Source organism: Lactuca serriola, chromosome 1 (genome assembly GCF_051521515.1).
Source record: "Lactuca serriola cultivar US96UC23 chromosome 1, Lser_US96UC23_V15, whole genome shotgun sequence".
Taxonomy (NCBI): Eukaryota; Viridiplantae; Streptophyta; class Magnoliopsida; order Asterales; family Asteraceae; genus Lactuca; species Lactuca serriola.
The window spans coordinates 203,004,154-203,018,538 of record NC_136408.1 but is presented as its reverse complement, the minus strand read 5'-3'; the positions used below and the strand labels follow the sequence as shown (position 1 = coordinate 203,018,538).

General features: G+C 48.0%; 41 non-coding genes across 41 annotated transcripts; all 41 read left to right on the top strand.

Annotated features, from left to right (window-relative positions):
• The first annotated feature begins 47 nt into the window (after positions 1 to 47).
• LOC145079590 (5S ribosomal RNA) lies at positions 48 to 166 on the top strand. Its single transcript, XR_013695058.1, has one exon. It is a non-coding gene; the product is annotated as a 5S ribosomal RNA (ribosomal RNA).
• A 231-nt stretch (positions 167 to 397) lies between these two features.
• LOC145079578 (5S ribosomal RNA) lies at positions 398 to 516 on the top strand. Its single transcript, XR_013695057.1, has one exon. It is a non-coding gene; the product is annotated as a 5S ribosomal RNA (ribosomal RNA).
• A 230-nt stretch (positions 517 to 746) lies between these two features.
• Positions 747 to 865, top strand: LOC145079567 (5S ribosomal RNA). Its single transcript, XR_013695056.1, has one exon. It is a non-coding gene; the product is annotated as a 5S ribosomal RNA (ribosomal RNA).
• A 232-nt stretch (positions 866 to 1,097) lies between these two features.
• LOC145079555 (5S ribosomal RNA) lies at positions 1,098 to 1,216 on the top strand. Its single transcript, XR_013695055.1, has one exon. It is a non-coding gene; the product is annotated as a 5S ribosomal RNA (ribosomal RNA).
• A 231-nt stretch (positions 1,217 to 1,447) lies between these two features.
• LOC145084512 (5S ribosomal RNA) lies at positions 1,448 to 1,566 on the top strand. The gene has a single exon (XR_013698955.1). It is a non-coding gene; the product is annotated as a 5S ribosomal RNA (ribosomal RNA).
• Positions 1,567 to 1,797: 231 nt separating this feature from the next.
• On the top strand, positions 1,798 to 1,916 carry LOC145083046 (5S ribosomal RNA). The gene has a single exon (XR_013697537.1). It is a non-coding gene; the product is annotated as a 5S ribosomal RNA (ribosomal RNA).
• A 232-nt stretch (positions 1,917 to 2,148) lies between these two features.
• On the top strand, positions 2,149 to 2,267 carry LOC145079543 (5S ribosomal RNA). Its single transcript, XR_013695053.1, has one exon. It is a non-coding gene; the product is annotated as a 5S ribosomal RNA (ribosomal RNA).
• Positions 2,268 to 2,499: 232 nt separating this feature from the next.
• On the top strand, positions 2,500 to 2,618 carry LOC145083699 (5S ribosomal RNA). Its single transcript, XR_013698163.1, has one exon. It is a non-coding gene; the product is annotated as a 5S ribosomal RNA (ribosomal RNA).
• Positions 2,619 to 2,849: 231 nt separating this feature from the next.
• On the top strand, positions 2,850 to 2,968 carry LOC145083150 (5S ribosomal RNA). The gene has a single exon (XR_013697635.1). It is a non-coding gene; the product is annotated as a 5S ribosomal RNA (ribosomal RNA).
• Positions 2,969 to 3,199: 231 nt separating this feature from the next.
• On the top strand, positions 3,200 to 3,318 carry LOC145081638 (5S ribosomal RNA). Its single transcript, XR_013696185.1, has one exon. It is a non-coding gene; the product is annotated as a 5S ribosomal RNA (ribosomal RNA).
• A 231-nt stretch (positions 3,319 to 3,549) lies between these two features.
• LOC145084662 (5S ribosomal RNA) lies at positions 3,550 to 3,667 on the top strand. Its single transcript, XR_013699098.1, has one exon. It is a non-coding gene; the product is annotated as a 5S ribosomal RNA (ribosomal RNA).
• Positions 3,668 to 3,899: 232 nt separating this feature from the next.
• On the top strand, positions 3,900 to 4,018 carry LOC145079531 (5S ribosomal RNA). Its single transcript, XR_013695042.1, has one exon. It is a non-coding gene; the product is annotated as a 5S ribosomal RNA (ribosomal RNA).
• Positions 4,019 to 4,250: 232 nt separating this feature from the next.
• LOC145080938 (5S ribosomal RNA) lies at positions 4,251 to 4,369 on the top strand. The gene has a single exon (XR_013695509.1). It is a non-coding gene; the product is annotated as a 5S ribosomal RNA (ribosomal RNA).
• Positions 4,370 to 4,600: 231 nt separating this feature from the next.
• On the top strand, positions 4,601 to 4,719 carry LOC145082861 (5S ribosomal RNA). The gene has a single exon (XR_013697362.1). It is a non-coding gene; the product is annotated as a 5S ribosomal RNA (ribosomal RNA).
• A 231-nt stretch (positions 4,720 to 4,950) lies between these two features.
• LOC145084511 (5S ribosomal RNA) lies at positions 4,951 to 5,069 on the top strand. Its single transcript, XR_013698954.1, has one exon. It is a non-coding gene; the product is annotated as a 5S ribosomal RNA (ribosomal RNA).
• Positions 5,070 to 5,300: 231 nt separating this feature from the next.
• LOC145082927 (5S ribosomal RNA) lies at positions 5,301 to 5,419 on the top strand. Its single transcript, XR_013697425.1, has one exon. It is a non-coding gene; the product is annotated as a 5S ribosomal RNA (ribosomal RNA).
• Positions 5,420 to 5,651: 232 nt separating this feature from the next.
• On the top strand, positions 5,652 to 5,770 carry LOC145079519 (5S ribosomal RNA). The gene has a single exon (XR_013695030.1). It is a non-coding gene; the product is annotated as a 5S ribosomal RNA (ribosomal RNA).
• A 232-nt stretch (positions 5,771 to 6,002) lies between these two features.
• On the top strand, positions 6,003 to 6,121 carry LOC145083697 (5S ribosomal RNA). The gene has a single exon (XR_013698161.1). It is a non-coding gene; the product is annotated as a 5S ribosomal RNA (ribosomal RNA).
• Positions 6,122 to 6,352: 231 nt separating this feature from the next.
• LOC145083149 (5S ribosomal RNA) lies at positions 6,353 to 6,471 on the top strand. Its single transcript, XR_013697634.1, has one exon. It is a non-coding gene; the product is annotated as a 5S ribosomal RNA (ribosomal RNA).
• Positions 6,472 to 6,702: 231 nt separating this feature from the next.
• Positions 6,703 to 6,821, top strand: LOC145081519 (5S ribosomal RNA). The gene has a single exon (XR_013696073.1). It is a non-coding gene; the product is annotated as a 5S ribosomal RNA (ribosomal RNA).
• A 231-nt stretch (positions 6,822 to 7,052) lies between these two features.
• Positions 7,053 to 7,170, top strand: LOC145084661 (5S ribosomal RNA). Its single transcript, XR_013699097.1, has one exon. It is a non-coding gene; the product is annotated as a 5S ribosomal RNA (ribosomal RNA).
• Positions 7,171 to 7,402: 232 nt separating this feature from the next.
• LOC145079508 (5S ribosomal RNA) lies at positions 7,403 to 7,521 on the top strand. The gene has a single exon (XR_013695019.1). It is a non-coding gene; the product is annotated as a 5S ribosomal RNA (ribosomal RNA).
• Positions 7,522 to 7,753: 232 nt separating this feature from the next.
• On the top strand, positions 7,754 to 7,872 carry LOC145080570 (5S ribosomal RNA). The gene has a single exon (XR_013695172.1). It is a non-coding gene; the product is annotated as a 5S ribosomal RNA (ribosomal RNA).
• A 231-nt stretch (positions 7,873 to 8,103) lies between these two features.
• Positions 8,104 to 8,222, top strand: LOC145079495 (5S ribosomal RNA). The gene has a single exon (XR_013695006.1). It is a non-coding gene; the product is annotated as a 5S ribosomal RNA (ribosomal RNA).
• A 232-nt stretch (positions 8,223 to 8,454) lies between these two features.
• LOC145079484 (5S ribosomal RNA) lies at positions 8,455 to 8,573 on the top strand. Its single transcript, XR_013694995.1, has one exon. It is a non-coding gene; the product is annotated as a 5S ribosomal RNA (ribosomal RNA).
• A 230-nt stretch (positions 8,574 to 8,803) lies between these two features.
• Positions 8,804 to 8,921, top strand: LOC145084660 (5S ribosomal RNA). Its single transcript, XR_013699096.1, has one exon. It is a non-coding gene; the product is annotated as a 5S ribosomal RNA (ribosomal RNA).
• Positions 8,922 to 9,153: 232 nt separating this feature from the next.
• Positions 9,154 to 9,272, top strand: LOC145079472 (5S ribosomal RNA). Its single transcript, XR_013694985.1, has one exon. It is a non-coding gene; the product is annotated as a 5S ribosomal RNA (ribosomal RNA).
• A 232-nt stretch (positions 9,273 to 9,504) lies between these two features.
• On the top strand, positions 9,505 to 9,623 carry LOC145079442 (5S ribosomal RNA). Its single transcript, XR_013694956.1, has one exon. It is a non-coding gene; the product is annotated as a 5S ribosomal RNA (ribosomal RNA).
• A 231-nt stretch (positions 9,624 to 9,854) lies between these two features.
• Positions 9,855 to 9,973, top strand: LOC145083341 (5S ribosomal RNA). The gene has a single exon (XR_013697815.1). It is a non-coding gene; the product is annotated as a 5S ribosomal RNA (ribosomal RNA).
• Positions 9,974 to 10,204: 231 nt separating this feature from the next.
• Positions 10,205 to 10,323, top strand: LOC145079460 (5S ribosomal RNA). Its single transcript, XR_013694974.1, has one exon. It is a non-coding gene; the product is annotated as a 5S ribosomal RNA (ribosomal RNA).
• A 231-nt stretch (positions 10,324 to 10,554) lies between these two features.
• On the top strand, positions 10,555 to 10,673 carry LOC145079449 (5S ribosomal RNA). Its single transcript, XR_013694964.1, has one exon. It is a non-coding gene; the product is annotated as a 5S ribosomal RNA (ribosomal RNA).
• A 232-nt stretch (positions 10,674 to 10,905) lies between these two features.
• On the top strand, positions 10,906 to 11,024 carry LOC145083232 (5S ribosomal RNA). Its single transcript, XR_013697712.1, has one exon. It is a non-coding gene; the product is annotated as a 5S ribosomal RNA (ribosomal RNA).
• Positions 11,025 to 11,255: 231 nt separating this feature from the next.
• On the top strand, positions 11,256 to 11,374 carry LOC145079436 (5S ribosomal RNA). The gene has a single exon (XR_013694950.1). It is a non-coding gene; the product is annotated as a 5S ribosomal RNA (ribosomal RNA).
• A 232-nt stretch (positions 11,375 to 11,606) lies between these two features.
• On the top strand, positions 11,607 to 11,725 carry LOC145084457 (5S ribosomal RNA). The gene has a single exon (XR_013698899.1). It is a non-coding gene; the product is annotated as a 5S ribosomal RNA (ribosomal RNA).
• A 231-nt stretch (positions 11,726 to 11,956) lies between these two features.
• Positions 11,957 to 12,075, top strand: LOC145079425 (5S ribosomal RNA). Its single transcript, XR_013694939.1, has one exon. It is a non-coding gene; the product is annotated as a 5S ribosomal RNA (ribosomal RNA).
• Positions 12,076 to 12,306: 231 nt separating this feature from the next.
• On the top strand, positions 12,307 to 12,425 carry LOC145081403 (5S ribosomal RNA). The gene has a single exon (XR_013695962.1). It is a non-coding gene; the product is annotated as a 5S ribosomal RNA (ribosomal RNA).
• Positions 12,426 to 12,656: 231 nt separating this feature from the next.
• LOC145084658 (5S ribosomal RNA) lies at positions 12,657 to 12,774 on the top strand. The gene has a single exon (XR_013699094.1). It is a non-coding gene; the product is annotated as a 5S ribosomal RNA (ribosomal RNA).
• A 232-nt stretch (positions 12,775 to 13,006) lies between these two features.
• Positions 13,007 to 13,125, top strand: LOC145079413 (5S ribosomal RNA). Its single transcript, XR_013694928.1, has one exon. It is a non-coding gene; the product is annotated as a 5S ribosomal RNA (ribosomal RNA).
• A 232-nt stretch (positions 13,126 to 13,357) lies between these two features.
• On the top strand, positions 13,358 to 13,476 carry LOC145076292 (5S ribosomal RNA). The gene has a single exon (XR_013692643.1). It is a non-coding gene; the product is annotated as a 5S ribosomal RNA (ribosomal RNA).
• Positions 13,477 to 13,707: 231 nt separating this feature from the next.
• On the top strand, positions 13,708 to 13,826 carry LOC145084427 (5S ribosomal RNA). Its single transcript, XR_013698870.1, has one exon. It is a non-coding gene; the product is annotated as a 5S ribosomal RNA (ribosomal RNA).
• A 232-nt stretch (positions 13,827 to 14,058) lies between these two features.
• Positions 14,059 to 14,177, top strand: LOC145079401 (5S ribosomal RNA). The gene has a single exon (XR_013694917.1). It is a non-coding gene; the product is annotated as a 5S ribosomal RNA (ribosomal RNA).
• Positions 14,178 to 14,385: the final 208 nt, after the last annotated feature.

Sequence of the window (14,385 nt, the reverse complement as noted above, 5' to 3'; positions counted from 1 at the left end):
TTCTGCGTCTTGTAACACATAAAAACAATAAACATGGATAGTATTTCGGGTGCGATCATACCAGCACTAATGCACCGGATCCCATCAGAACTCCGCAGTTAAGCGTGCTTGGGCGAGAGTAGTACTAGGATGGGTGACCCCCTGGGAAGTCCTCGTGTTGCACCCCCCTTTTTCGTTGTCCGTTTGCGTTTTTTTAGATTTTACGTGCGGTTTTTTTGCTTTTTTTCCTTTCGTTCTTGCTATTTCTATGCTCGGGTGCCCTCCGGTTCATGGTTGATGCTTTTCGTATTTTTGGAACGGAGCCGATCGGTCACGTGGGTCCCACGCCCCGCGTACCAAAACAAAGGAGGTTCTGCGTCTTGTAACACATAAAAACAATAAACATGGATAGTATTTCGGGTGCGATCATACCAGCACTAATGCACCGGATCCCATCAGAACTCCGCAGTTAAGCGTGCTTGGGCGAGAGTAGTACTAGGATGGGTGACCCCCTGGGAAGTCCTCGTGTTGCACCCCCCTTTTTCGTTGTCCGTTTGCGTTTTTTTAGATTTTACGTGCGGTTTTTTTGCTTTTTTCCTTTCTTTCTTGCTATTTCTATGCTCGGGTGCCCTCCGGTTCATGGTTGATGCTTTTCGTATTTTTGGAACGGAGCCGATCGGTCACGTGCGTCCCACGCCCCGCGTACCAAAACAAAGGAGGTTCTGCGTCTTGTAACACATAAAAACAATAAACATGGATAGTATTTCGGGTGCGATCATACCAGCACTAATGCACCGGATCCCATCAGAACTCCGCAGTTAAGCGTGCTTGGGCGAGAGTAGTACTAGGATGGGTGACCCCCTGGGAAGTCCTCGTGTTGCACCCCCTTTTTCGTTGTCCGTTTGCGTTTTTTTAGATTTTACGTGCGGTTTTTTTTGCTTTTTTTTCCTTTCTTTCTTGCTATTTCTATGCTCGGGTGCCCTCCGGTTCATGGTTGATGCTTTTCGTATTTTTGGAACGGAGCCGATCGGTCACGTGGGTCCCACGCCCCGCGTACCAAAACAAAGGAGGTTCTGCGTCTTGTAACACATAAAAACAATAAACATGGATAGTATTTCGGGTGCGATCATACCAGCACTAATGCACCGGATCCCATCAGAACTCCGCAGTTAAGCGTGCTTGGGCGAGAGTAGTACTAGGATGGGTGACCCCCTGGGAAGTCCTCGTGTTGCACCCCCCTTTTTCGTTGTCCGTTTGCGTTTTTTTAGATTTTACGTGCGGTTTTTTTGCTTTTTTTCCTTTCTTTCTTGCTATTTCTATGCTCGGGTGCCCTCCGGTTCATGGTTGATGCTTTTCGTATTTTTGGAACGGAGCCGATCGGTCACGTGCGTCCCACGCCCCGCGTACCAAAACAAAGGAGGTTCTGCGTCTTGTAACACATAAAAACAATAAACATGGATAGTATTTCGGGTGCGATCATACCAGCACTAATGCACCTGATCCCATCAGAACTCCGCAGTTAAGCGTGCTTGGGCGAGAGTAGTACTAGGATGGGTGACCCCCTGGGAAGTTCTCGTGTTGCACCCCCCTTTTTCGTTGTCCGTTTGCGTTTTTTTAGATTTTACGTGCGGTTTTTTTGCTTTTTTTCCTTTCTTTCTTGCTATTTCTATGCTCGGGTGCCCTCCGGTTCATGGTTGATGCTTTTCGTATTTTTGGAACGGAGCCGATCGGTCACGTGGGTCCCACGCCCCGCATACCAAAACAAAGGAGGTTCTGCGTCTTGTAACACATAAAAACAATAAACATGGATAGTATTTCGGGTGCGATCATACCAGCACTAATGCACCGGATCCCATCAGAACTCCGCAGTTAAGCGTGCTTGGGCGAGAGTAGTACTAGGATGGGTGACCCCCTGGGAAGTCCACGTGTTGCACCCCCCTTTTTCGTTGTCCGTTTGCGTTTTTTTAGATTTTACGTGCGGTTTTTTTTGCTTTTTTTCCTTTCTTTCTTGCTATTTCTATGCTCGGGTGCCCTCCGGTTTATGGTTGATGCTTTTCGTATTTTTGGAACGGAGCCGATCGGTCACGTGGGTCCCACGCCCCGCGTACCAAAACAAAGGAGGTTCTGCGTCTTGTAACACATAAAAACAATAAACATGGATAGTATTTCGGGTGCGATCATACCAGCACTAATGCACCGGATCCCATCAGAACTCCGCAGTTAAGCGTGCTTGGGCGAGAGTAGTACTAGGATGGGTGACCCCCTGGGAAGTCCTCGTGTTGCACCCCCTTTTTCGTTGTCCGTTTGCGTTTTTTTAGATTTTACGTGCGGTTTTTTTTGCTTTTTTTTCCTTTCTTTCTTGCTATTTCTATGCTCGGGTGCCCTCCGGTTCATGGTTGATGCTTTTCGTATTTTTGGAACGGAGCCGATCGGTCACGTGCGTCCCACGCCCCGCGTACCAAAACAAAGGAGGTTCTGCGTCTTGTAACACATAAAAGCAATAAACATGGATAGTATTTCGGGTGCGATCATACCAGCACTAATGCACCGGATCCCATCAGAGCTCCGCAGTTAAGCGTGCTTGGGCGAGAGTAGTACTAGGATGGGTGACCCCCTGGGAAGTCCTCGTGTTGCACCCCCCTTTTTCGTTGTCCGTTTGCGTTTTTTTAGATTTTACGTGCGGTTTTTTTGCTTTTTTTCCTTTCTTTCTTGCTATTTCTATGCTCGGGTGCCCTCCGGTTCATGGTTGATGCTTTTCGTATTTTTGGAACGGAGCCCATCGGTCACGTGCGTCCCACGCCCCGCGTACCAAAACAAAGGAGGTTCTGCGTCTTGTAACACATAAAAACAATAAACATGGATAGTATTTCGGGTGCGATCATACCAGCACTAATGCACCGGATCCCATTAGAACTCCGCAGTTAAGCGTGCTTGGGCGAGAGTAGTACTAGGATGGGTGACCCCCTGGGAAGTCCTCGTGTTGCACCCCCCTTTTTCGTTGTCCGTTTGCGTTTTTTTAGATTTTACGTGCGGTTTTTTTGCTTTTTTTCCTTTCTTTCTTGCTATTTCTATGCTCGGGTGCCCTCCGGTTCATGGTTGATGCTTTTCGTATTTTTGGAACGGAGCCGATCGGTCACGTGGGTCCCACGCCCCGCGTACCAAAACAAAGGAGGTTCTGCGTCTTGTAACACATAAAAACATTAAACATGGATAGTATTTCGGGTGCGATCATACCAGCACTAATGCACCGGATCCCATCAGAACTCCGCAGTTAAGCGTGCTTGGGCGAGAGTAGTACTAGGATGGGTGACCCCCTGGGAAGTTCTCGTGTTGCACCCCCCTTTTTCGTTGTCCGTTTGCGTTTTTTTAGATTTTACGTGCGGTTTTTTTGCTTTTTTTCCTTTCTTTCTTGCTATTTCTATGCTCGGGTGCCCTCCGGTTCATGGTTGATGGTTTTCGTATTTTTGGAACGGAGCCGATCGGTCACGTGGGTCCCACGCCCCGCATACCAAAACAAAGGAGGTTCTGCGTCTTGTAACACATAAAAACAATAAACATGGATAGTATTTCGGGTGCGATCATACCAGCACTAATGCACCGGATCCCATCAGAACTCCGCAGTTAAGCGTGCTTGGGCGAGAGTAGTACTAGGATGGGTGACCCCTGGGAAGTCCTCGTGTTGCACCCCCCTTTTTCGTTGTCCGTTTGCGTTTTTTTAGATTTTACGTGCGGTTTTTTTTGGTTTTTTACCTTTCTTTCTTGCTATTTCTATGCTCGGGTGCCCTCCGGTTTATGGTTGATGCTTTTCGTATTTTTGGAACGGAGCCGATCGGTCACGTGGGTCCCACGCCCCGCGTACCAAAACAAAGGAGGTTCTGCGTCTTGTAACACATAAAAACAATAAACATGGATAGTATTTCGGGTGCGATCATACCAGCACTAATGCACCGGATCCCATCAGAACTCCGCAGTTAAGCGTGCTTGGGCGAGAGTAGTACTAGGATGGGTGACCCCCTGGGAAGTCCTCGTGTTGCACCCCCTTTTTCGTTGTCCGTTTGCGTTTTTTTAGATTTTACGTGCGGTTTTTTTTGCTTTTTTTTCCTTTCTTTCTTGCTATTTCTATGCTCGGGTGCCCTCCGGTTCATGGTTGATGCTTTTCGTATTTTTGGAACGGAGCCGATCGGTCACGTGCGTCCCACGCCCCGCGTACCAAAACAAAGGAGGTTCTGCGTCTTGTAACACATAAAAACATTAAACATGGATAGTATTTCGGGTGCGATCATACCAGCACTAATGCACCGGATCCCATCAGAACTCCGCAGTTAAGCGTGCTTGGGCGAGGGTAGTACTAGGATGGGTGACCCCCTGGGAAGTCCTCGTGTTGCACCCCCCTTTTTCGTTGTCCGTTTGCGTTTTTTTAGATTTTACGTGCGGTTTTTTTGCTTTTTTTCCTTTCTTTCTTGCTATTTCTATGCTCGGGTGCCCTCCGGTTCATGGTTGATGCTTTTCGTATTTTTGGAACGGAGCCGATCGGTCACGTGGGTCCCACGCCCCGCGTACCAAAACAAAGGAGGTTCTGCGTCTTGTAACACATAAAAACAATAAACATGGATAGTATTTCGGGTGCAATCATACCAGCACTAATGCACCGGATCCCATCAGAACTCCGCAGTTAAGCGTGCTTGGGCGAGAGTAGTACTAGGATGGGTGACCCCCTGGGAAGTCCTCGTGTTGCACCCCCCTTTTTCGTTGTCCGTTTGCGTTTTTTTAGATTTTACGTGCGGTTTTTTTGCTTTTTTTCCTTTCTTTCTTGCTATTTCTATGCTCGGGTGCCCTCCGGTTCATGGTTGATGCTTTTCGTATTTTTGGAACGGAGCCGATCGGTCACGTGCGTCCCACGCCCCGCGTACCAAAACAAAGGAGGTTCTGCGTCTTGTAACACATAAAAACAATAAACATGGATAGTATTTCGGGTGCGATCATACCAGCACTAATGCACCTGATCCCATCAGAACTCCGCAGTTAAGCGTGCTTGGGCGAGAGTAGTACTAGGATGGGTGACCCCCTGGGAAGTTCTCGTGTTGCACCCCCCTTTTTCGTTGTCCGTTTGCGTTTTTTTAGATTTTACGTGCGGTTTTTTTGCTTTTTTTCCTTTCTTTCTTGCTATTTCTATGCTCGGGTGCCCTCCGGTTCATGGTTGATGCTTTTCGTATTTTTGGAACGGAGCCGATCGGTCACGTGGGTCCCACGCCCCGCATACCAAAACAAAGGAGGTTCTGCGTCTTGTAACACATAAAAACAATAAACATGGATAGTATTTCGGGTGCGATCATACCAGCACTAATGCACCGGATCCCATCAGAACTCCGCAGTTAAGCGTGCTTGGGCGAGAGTAGTACTAGGATGGGTGACCCCCTGGGAAGTCCACGTGTTGCACCCCCCTTTTTCGTTGTCCGTTTGCGTTTTTTTAGATTTTACGTGCGGTTTTTTTTGCTTTTTTTCCTTTCTTTCTTGCTATTTCTATGCTCGGGTGCCCTCCGGTTTATGGTTGATGCTTTTCGTATTTTTGGAACGGAGCCGATCGGTCACGTGGGTCCCACGCCCCGCGTACCAAAACAAAGGAGGTTCTGCGTCTTGTAACACATAAAAACAATAAACATGGATAGTATTTCGGGTGCGATCATACCAGCACTAATGCACCGGATCCCATCAGAACTCCGCAGTTAAGCGTGCTTGGGCGAGAGTAGTACTAGGATGGGTGACCCCCTGGGAAGTCCTCGTGTTGCACCCCCTTTTTCGTTGTCCGTTTGCGTTTTTTTAGATTTTACGTGCGGTTTTTTTTGGTTTTTTTTCCTTTCTTTCTTGCTATTTCTATGCTCGGGTGCCCTCCGGTTCATGGTTGATGCTTTTCGTATTTTTGGAACGGAGCCGATCGGTCACGTGCGTCCCACGCCCCGCGTACCAAAACAAAGGAGGTTCTGCGTCTTGTAACACATAAAAGCAATAAACATGGATAGTATTTCGGGTGCGATCATACCAGCACTAATGCACCGGATCCCATCAGAGCTCCGCAGTTAAGCGTGCTTGGGCGAGAGTAGTACTAGGATGGGTGACCCCCTGGGAAGTCCTCGTGTTGCACCCCCCTTTTTCGTTGTCCGTTTGCGTTTTTTTAGATTTTACGTGCGGTTTTTTTGCTTTTTTTCCTTTCTTTCTTGCTATTTCTATGCTCGGGTGCCCTCCGGTTCATGGTTGATGCTTTTCGTATTTTTGGAACGGAGCCCATCGGTCACGTGCGTCCCACGCCCCGCGTACCAAAACAAAGGAGGTTCTGCGTCTTGTAACACATAAAAACAATAAACATGGATAGTATTTCGGGTGCGATCATACCAGCACTAATGCACCGGATCCCATTAGAACTCCGCAGTTAAGCGTGCTTGGGCGAGAGTAGTACTAGGATGGGTGACCCCCTGGGAAGTCCTCGTGTTGCACCCCCCTTTTTCGTTGTCCGTTTGCGTTTTTTTAGATTTTACGTGCGGTTTTTTTGCTTTTTTTCCTTTCTTTCTTGCTATTTCTATGCTCGGGTGCCCTCCGGTTCATGGTTGATGCTTTTCGTATTTTTGGAACGGAGCCGATCGGTCACGTGGGTCCCACGCCCCGCGTACCAAAACAAAGGAGGTTCTGCGTCTTGTAACACATAAAAACATTAAACATGGATAGTATTTCGGGTGCGATCATACCAGCACTAATGCACCGGATCCCATCAGAACTCCGCAGTTAAGCGTGCTTGGGCGAGAGTAGTACTAGGATGGGTGACCCCCTGGGAAGTTCTCGTGTTGCACCCCCCTTTTTCGTTGTCCGTTTGCGTTTTTTTAGATTTTACGTGCGGTTTTTTTGCTTTTTTTCCTTTCTTTCTTGCTATTTCTATGCTCGGGTGCCCTCCGGTTCATGGTTGATGGTTTTCGTATTTTTGGAACGGAGCCGATCGGTCACGTGGGTCCCACGCCCCGCATACCAAAACAAAGGAGGTTCTGCGTCTTGTAACACATAAAAACAATAAACATGGATAGTATTTCGGGTGCGATCATACCAGCACTAATGCACCGGATCCCATCAGAACTCCGCAGTTAAGCGTGCTTGGGCGAGAGTAGTACTAGGATGGGTGACCCCTGGGAAGTCCTCGTGTTGCACCCCCCTTTTTCGTTGTCCGTTTGCGTTTTTTTAGATTTTACGTGCGGTTTTTTTTGGTTTTTTACCTTTCTTTCTTGCTATTTCTATGCTCGGGTGCCCTCCGGTTTATGGTTGATGCTTTTCGTATTTTTGGAACGGAGCCGATCGGTCACGTGGGTCCCACGCCCCGCGTACCAAAACAAAGGAGGTTCTGCGTCTTGTAACACATAAAAACAATAAACATGGATAGTATTTCGGGTGCGATCATACCAGCACTAATGCACCGGATCCCATCAGAACTCCGCAGTTAAGCGTGCTTGGGCGAGAGTAGTACTAGGATGGGTGACCCCCTGGGAAGTCCTCGTGTTGCACCCCCTTTTTCGTTGTCCGTTTGCGTTTTTTTAGATTTTACGTGTGGTTTTTTTTGCTTTTTTTTCCTTTCTTTCTTGCTATTTCTATGCTCGGGTGCCCTCCGGTTCATGGTTGATGCTTTTCGTATTTTTGGAACGGAGCCGATCGGTCACGTGCGTCCCACGCCCCGCGTACCAAAACAAAGGAGGTTCTGCGTCTTGTAACACATAAAAACATTAAACATGGATAGTATTTCGGGTGCGATCATACCAGCACTAATGCACCGGATCCCATCAGAACTCCGCAGTTAAGCGTGCTTGGGCGAGGGTAGTACTAGGATGGGTGACCCCCTGGGAAGTCCTCGTGTTGCACCCCCCTTTTTCGTTGTCCGTTTGCGTTTTTTTAGATTTTACGTGCGGTTTTTTTGCTTTTTTTCCTTTCTTTCTTGCTATTTCTATGCTCGGGTGCCCTCCGGTTCATGGTTGATGCTTTTCGTATTTTTGGAACGGAGCCGATCGGTCACGTGCGTCCCACGCCCCGCGTACCAAAACAAAGGAGGTTCTGCGTCTTGTAACACATAAAAACAATAAACATGGATAGTATTTCGGGTGCGATCATACCAGCACTAATGCACCGGATCCCATCAGAACTCCGCAGTTAAGCGTGCTTGGGCGAGAGTAGTACTAGGATGGGTGACCCCCTGGGAAGTCCTCGTGTTGCACCCCCTTTTTCGTTGTCCGTTTGCGTTTTTTTAGATTTTACGTGCGGTTTTTTTTGCTTTTTTTTCCTTTCTTTCTTGCTATTTCTATGCTCGGGTGCCCTCCGGTTCATGGTTGATGCTTTTCGTATTTTTGGAACGGAGCCGATCGGTCACGTGGGTACCACGCCCCGCGTACCAAAACAAAGGAGGTTCTGCGTCTTGTAACACATAAAAACAATAAACATGGATAGTATTTCGGGTGCGATCATACCAGCACTAATGCACCGGATCCCATCAGAACTCCGCAGTTAAGCGTGCTTGGGCGAGAGTAGTACTAGGATGGGTGACCCCCTGGGAAGTCCTCGTGTTGCACCCCCATTTTCGTTGTCCGTTTGCGTTTTTTTAGATTTTACGTGCGGTTTTTTTGCTTTTTTTCCTTTCTTTCTTGCTATTTCTATGCTCGGGTGCCCTCCGGTTCATGGTTGATGCTTTTCGTATTTTTGGAACGGAGCCGATCGGTCACGTGCGTCCCACGCCCCGCGTACCAAAACAAAGGAGGTTCTGCGTCTTATAACACATAAAAACAATAAACATGGATAGTATTTCGGGTGCGATCATACCAGCACTAATGCACCGGATCCCATCAGAACTCCGCAGTTAAGCGTGCTTGGGCGAGAGTAGTACTAGGATGGGTGACCCCTGGGAAGTCCTCGTGTTGCACCCCCCTTTTTCGTTGTCCGTTTGCGTTTTTTTAGATTTTACGTGCGGTTTTTTTTGGTTTTTTTCCTTTCTTTCTTGCTATTTCTATGCTCGGGTGCCCTCCGGTTTATGGTTGATGCTTTTCGTATTTTTGGAACGGAGCCGATCGGTCACGTGGGTCCCACGCCCCGCGTACCAAAACAAAGGAGGTTCTGCGTCTTGTAACACATAAAAACAATAAACATGGATAGTATTTCGGGTGCGATCATACCAGCACTAATGCACCGGATCCCATCAGAACTCCGCAGTTAAGCGTGCTTGGGCGAGAGTAGTACTAGGATGGGTGACCCCCTGGGAAGTCCTCGTGTTGCACCCCCTTTTTCGTTGTCCGTTTGCGTTTTTTTAGATTTTACGTGCGGTTTTTTTTGCTTTTTTTTCCTTTCTTTCTTGCTATTTCTATGCTCGGGTGCCCTCCGGTTCATGGTTGATGCTTTTCGTATTTTTGGAACGGAGCCGATCGGTCACGTGCGTCCCACGCCCCGCGTACCAAAACAAAGGAGGTTCTGCGTCTTGTAACACATAAAAACATTAAACATGGATAGTATTTCGGGTGCGATCATACCAGCACTAATGCACCGGATCCCATCAGAACTCCGCAGTTAAGCGTGCTTGGGCGAGGGTAGTACTAGGATGGGTGACCCCCTGGGAAGTCCTCGTGTTGCACCCCCCTTTTTCGTTGTCCGTTTGCGTTTTTTTAGATTTTACGTGCGGTTTTTTTGCTTTTTTTCCTTTCTTTCTTGCTATTTCTATGCTCGGGTGCCCTCCGGTTCATGGTTGATGCTTTTCGTATTTTTGGAACGGAGCCGATCGGTCACGTGCGTCCCACGCCCCGCGTACCAAAACAAAGGAGGTTCTGCGTCTTATAACACATAAAAACAATAAACATGGATAGTATTTCGGGTGCGATCATACCAGCACTAATGCACCGGATCCCATCAGAACTCCGCAGTTAAGCGTGCTTGGACGAGAGTAGTACTAGGATGGGTGACCCCCTGGGAAGTCCTCGTGTTGCACCCCCCTTTTTCGTTGTCCGTTTGCGTTTTTTTAGATTTTACGTGCGGTTTTTTTGCTTTTTTTCCTTTCTTTCTTGCTATTTCTATGCTCGGGTGCTCTCCGGTTCATGGTTGATGCTTTTCGTATTTTTGGAACGGAGCCGATCGGTCACGTGGGTCCCACGCCCCGCGTACCAAAACAAAGGAGGTTCTGCGTCTTGTAACACATAAAAACAATAAACATGGATAGTATTTCGGGTGCGATCATACCAGCACTAATGCACCGGATCCCATCAGAACTCCGCAGTTAAGCGTGCTTGGGCGAGAGTAGTACTAGGATGGGTGACCCCCTGGGAAGTCCTCGTGTTGCACCCCCCTTTTTCGTTGTCCGTTTGCGTTTTTTTAGATTTTACGTGCGGTTTTTTTGCTTTTTTTCCTTTCTTTCTTGCTATTTCTATGCTCGGGTGCCCTCCGGTTCATGGTTGATGCTTTTCGTATTTTTGGAACGGAGCCGATCGGTCACGTGCGTCCCACGCCCCGCGTACCAAAACAAAGGAGGTTCTGCGTCTTGTAACACATAAAAACAATAAACATGGATAGTATTTCGGGTGCGATCATACCAGCACTAATGCACCGGATCCCATCAGAACTCCGCAGTTAAGCGTGCTTGGGCGAGAGTAGTACTAGGATGGGTGACCCCCTGGGAAGTCCTCGTGTTGCACCCCCTTTTTCGTTGTCCGTTTGCGTTTTTTTAGATTTTACGTGCGGTTTTTTTTGCTTTTTTTTCCTTTCTTTCTTGCTATTTCAATGCTCGGGTGCCCTCCGGTTCATGGTTGATGCTTTTCGTATTTTTGGAACGGAGCCGATCGGTCACGTGGGTCCCACGCCCCGCGTACCAAAACAAAGGAGGTTCTGCGTCTTGTAACACATAAAAACAATAAACATGGATAGTATTTCGGGTGCGATCATACCAGCACTAATGCACCGGATCCCATCAGAACTCCGCAGTTAAACGTGCTTGGGCGAGAGTAGTACTAGGATGGGTGACCCCCTGGGAAGTCCTCGTGTTGCACCCCCCTTTTTCGTTGTCCGTTTGCGTTTTTTTAGATTTTACGTGCGGTTTTTTTGCTTTTTTTCCTTTCTTTCTTGCTATTTCTATGCTCGGGTGCCCTCCGGTTCATGGTTGATGCTTTTCGTATTTTTGGAACGGAGCCGATCGGTCACGTGGGTCCCACGCCCCGCATACCAAAACAAAGGAGGTTCTGCGTCTTGTAACACATAAAAACAATAAACATGGATAGTATTTCGGGTGCGATCATACCAGCACTAATGCACCGGATCCCATCAGAACTCCGCAGTTAAGCGTGCTTGGGCGAGAGTAGTACTAGGATGGGTGACCCCCTGGGAAGTCCTCGTGTTGCACCCCCTTTTTCGTTGTCCGTTTGCGTTTTTTTAGATTTTACGTGCGGTTTTTTTTGCTTTTTTTTCCTTTCTTTCTTGCTATTTCTATGCTCGGGTGCCCTCCGGTTCATGGTTGATGCTTTTCGTATTTTTGGAACGGAGCCGATCGGTCACGTGCGTCCCACGCCCCGCGTACCAAAACAAAGGAGGTTCTGCGTCTTGTAACACATAAAAGCAATAAACATGGATAGTATTTCGGGTGCGATCATACCAGCACTAATGCACCGGATCCCATCAGAACTCCGCAGTTAAGCGTGCTTGGGCGAGAGTAATACTAGGATGGGTGACCCCCTGGGAAGTCCTCGTGTTGCACCCCCCTTTTTCGTTGTCCGTTTGCGTTTTTTTAGATTTTACGTGCGGTTTTTTTGCTTTTTTTCCTTTCTTTCTTGCTATTTCTATGCTCGGGTGCCCTCCGGTTCATGGTTGATGCTTTTCGTATTTTTGGAACGGAGCCAATCGGTCACGTGCGTCCCACGCCCCGCGTACCAAAACAAAGGAGGTTCTGCGTCTTGTAACACATAAAAACAATAAACATGGATAGTATTTCGGGTGCGATCATACCAGCACTAATGCACCGGATCCCATCAGAACTCCGCAGTTAAGCGTGCTTGGGCGAGAGTAGTACTAGGATGGGTGACCCCCTGGGAAGTCCTCGTGTTGCACCCCCCTTTTTCGTTGTCCGTTTGCGTTTTTTTAGATTTTACGTGCGGTTTTTTTGCTTTTTTTCCTTTCTTTCTTGCTATTTCTATGCTCGGGTGCCCTCCGGTTCATGGTTGATGCTTTTCGTATTTTTGGAACGGAGCCGATCGGTCACGTGGGTCCCACGCCCCGCGTACCAAAACAAAGGAGGTTCTGCGTCTTGTAACACATAAAAACATTAAACATGGATAGTATTTCGGGTGCGATCATACCAGCACTAATGCACCGGATCCCATCAGAACTCCGCAGTTAAGCGTGCTTGGGCGAGAGTAGTACTAGGATGGGTGACCCCCTGGGAAGTTCTCGTGTTGCACCCCCCTTTTTCGTTGTCCGTTTGCGTTTTTTTAGATTTTACGTGCGGTTTTTTTGCTTTTTTTCCTTTCTTTCTTGCTATTTCTATGCTCGGGTGCCCTCCGGTTCATGGTTGATGCTTTTCGTATTTTTGGAACGGAGCCGATCGGTCACGTGGGTCCCACGCCCCGCATACCAAAACAAAGGAGGTTCTGCGTCTTGTAACACATAAAAACAATAAACATGGATAGTATTTCGGGTGCGATCATACCAGCACTAATGCACCGGATCCCATCAGAACTCCGCAGTTAAGCGTGCTTGGGCGAGAGTAGTACTAGGATGGGTGACCCCTGGGAAGTCCTCGTGTTGCACCCCCCTTTTTCGTTGTCCGTTTGCGTTTTTTTAGATTTTACGTGCGGTTTTTTTTGGTTTTTTTCCTTTCTTTCTTGCTATTTCTATGCTCGGGTGCCCTCCGGTTTATGGTTGATGCTTTTCGTATTTTTGGAACGGAGCCGATCGGTCACGTGGGTCCCACGCCCCGCGTACCAAAACAAAGGAGGTTCTGCGTCTTGTAACACATAAAAACAATAAACATGGATAGTATTTCGGGTGCGATCATACCAGCACTAATGCACCGGATCCCATCAGAACTCCGCAGTTAAGCGTGCTTGGGCGAGAGTAGTACTAGGATGGGTGACCCCCTGGGAAGTCCTCGTGTTGCACCCCCTTTTTCGTTGTCCGTTTGCGTTTTTTTAGATTTTACGTGCGGTTTTTTTTGCTTTTTTTTCCTTTCTTTCTTGCTATTTCTATGCTCGGGTGCCCTCCGGTTCATGGTTGATGCTTTTCGTATTTTTGGAACGGAGCCGATCGGTCACGTGCGTCCCACGCCCCGCGTACCAAAACAAAGGAGGTTCTGCGTCTTGTAACACATAAAAACATTAAACATGGATAGTATTTCGGGTGCGATCATACCAGCACTAATGCACCGGATCCCATCAGAACTCCGCAGTTAAGCGTGCTTGGGCGAGGGTAGTACTAGGATGGGTGACCCCCTGGGAAGTCCTCGTGTTGCACCCCCCTTTTTCGTTGTCCGTTTGCGTTTTTTTAGATTTTACGTGCGGTTTTTTTGCTTTTTTTCCTTTCTTTCTTGCTATTTCTATGCTCGGGTGCCCTCCGGTTCATGGTTGATGCTTTTCGTATTTTTGGAACGGAGCCGATCGGTCACGTGCGTCCCACGCCCCGCGTACCAAAACAAAGGAGGTTCTGCGTCTTGTAACACATAAAAACAATAAACATGGATAGTATTTCCGGTGCGATCATACCAGCACTAATGCACCGGATCCCATCAGAACTCCGCAGTTAAGCGTGCTTGGGCGAGAGTAGTACTAGGATGGGTGACCCCCTGGGAAGTCCTCGTGTTGCACCCCCTTTTTCGTTGTCCGTTTGCGTTTTTTTAGATTTTACGTGCGGTTTTTTTTGCTTTTTTTTCCTTTCTTTCTTGCTATTTCTATGCTCGGGTGCCCTCCGGTTCATGGTTGATGCTTTTCGTATTTTTGGAACGGAGCCGATCGGTCACGTGGGTCCCACGCCCCGCGTACCAAAACAAAGGAGGTTCTGCGTCTTGTAACACATAAAAACAATAAACATGGATAGTATTTCGGGTGCGATCATACCAGCACTAATGCACCGGATCCCATCAGAACTCCGCAGTTAAGCGTGCTTGGGCGAGAGTAGTACTAGGATGGGTGACCCCCTGGGAAGTCCTCGTGTTGCACCCCCTTTTTCGTTGTCCGTTTGCGTTTTTTTAGATTTTACGTGCGGTTTTTTTTTGCTTTTTTTCCTTTCTTTCTTGCTATTTCAATGCTCGGGTGCCCTCCGGTTCATGGTTGATGCTTTTCGTATTTTTGGAACGGAGCCGATCGGTCACGTGGGTCCCACGCCCCGCGTACCAAAACAAAGGAGGTTCTGCGTCTTGTAACACATAAA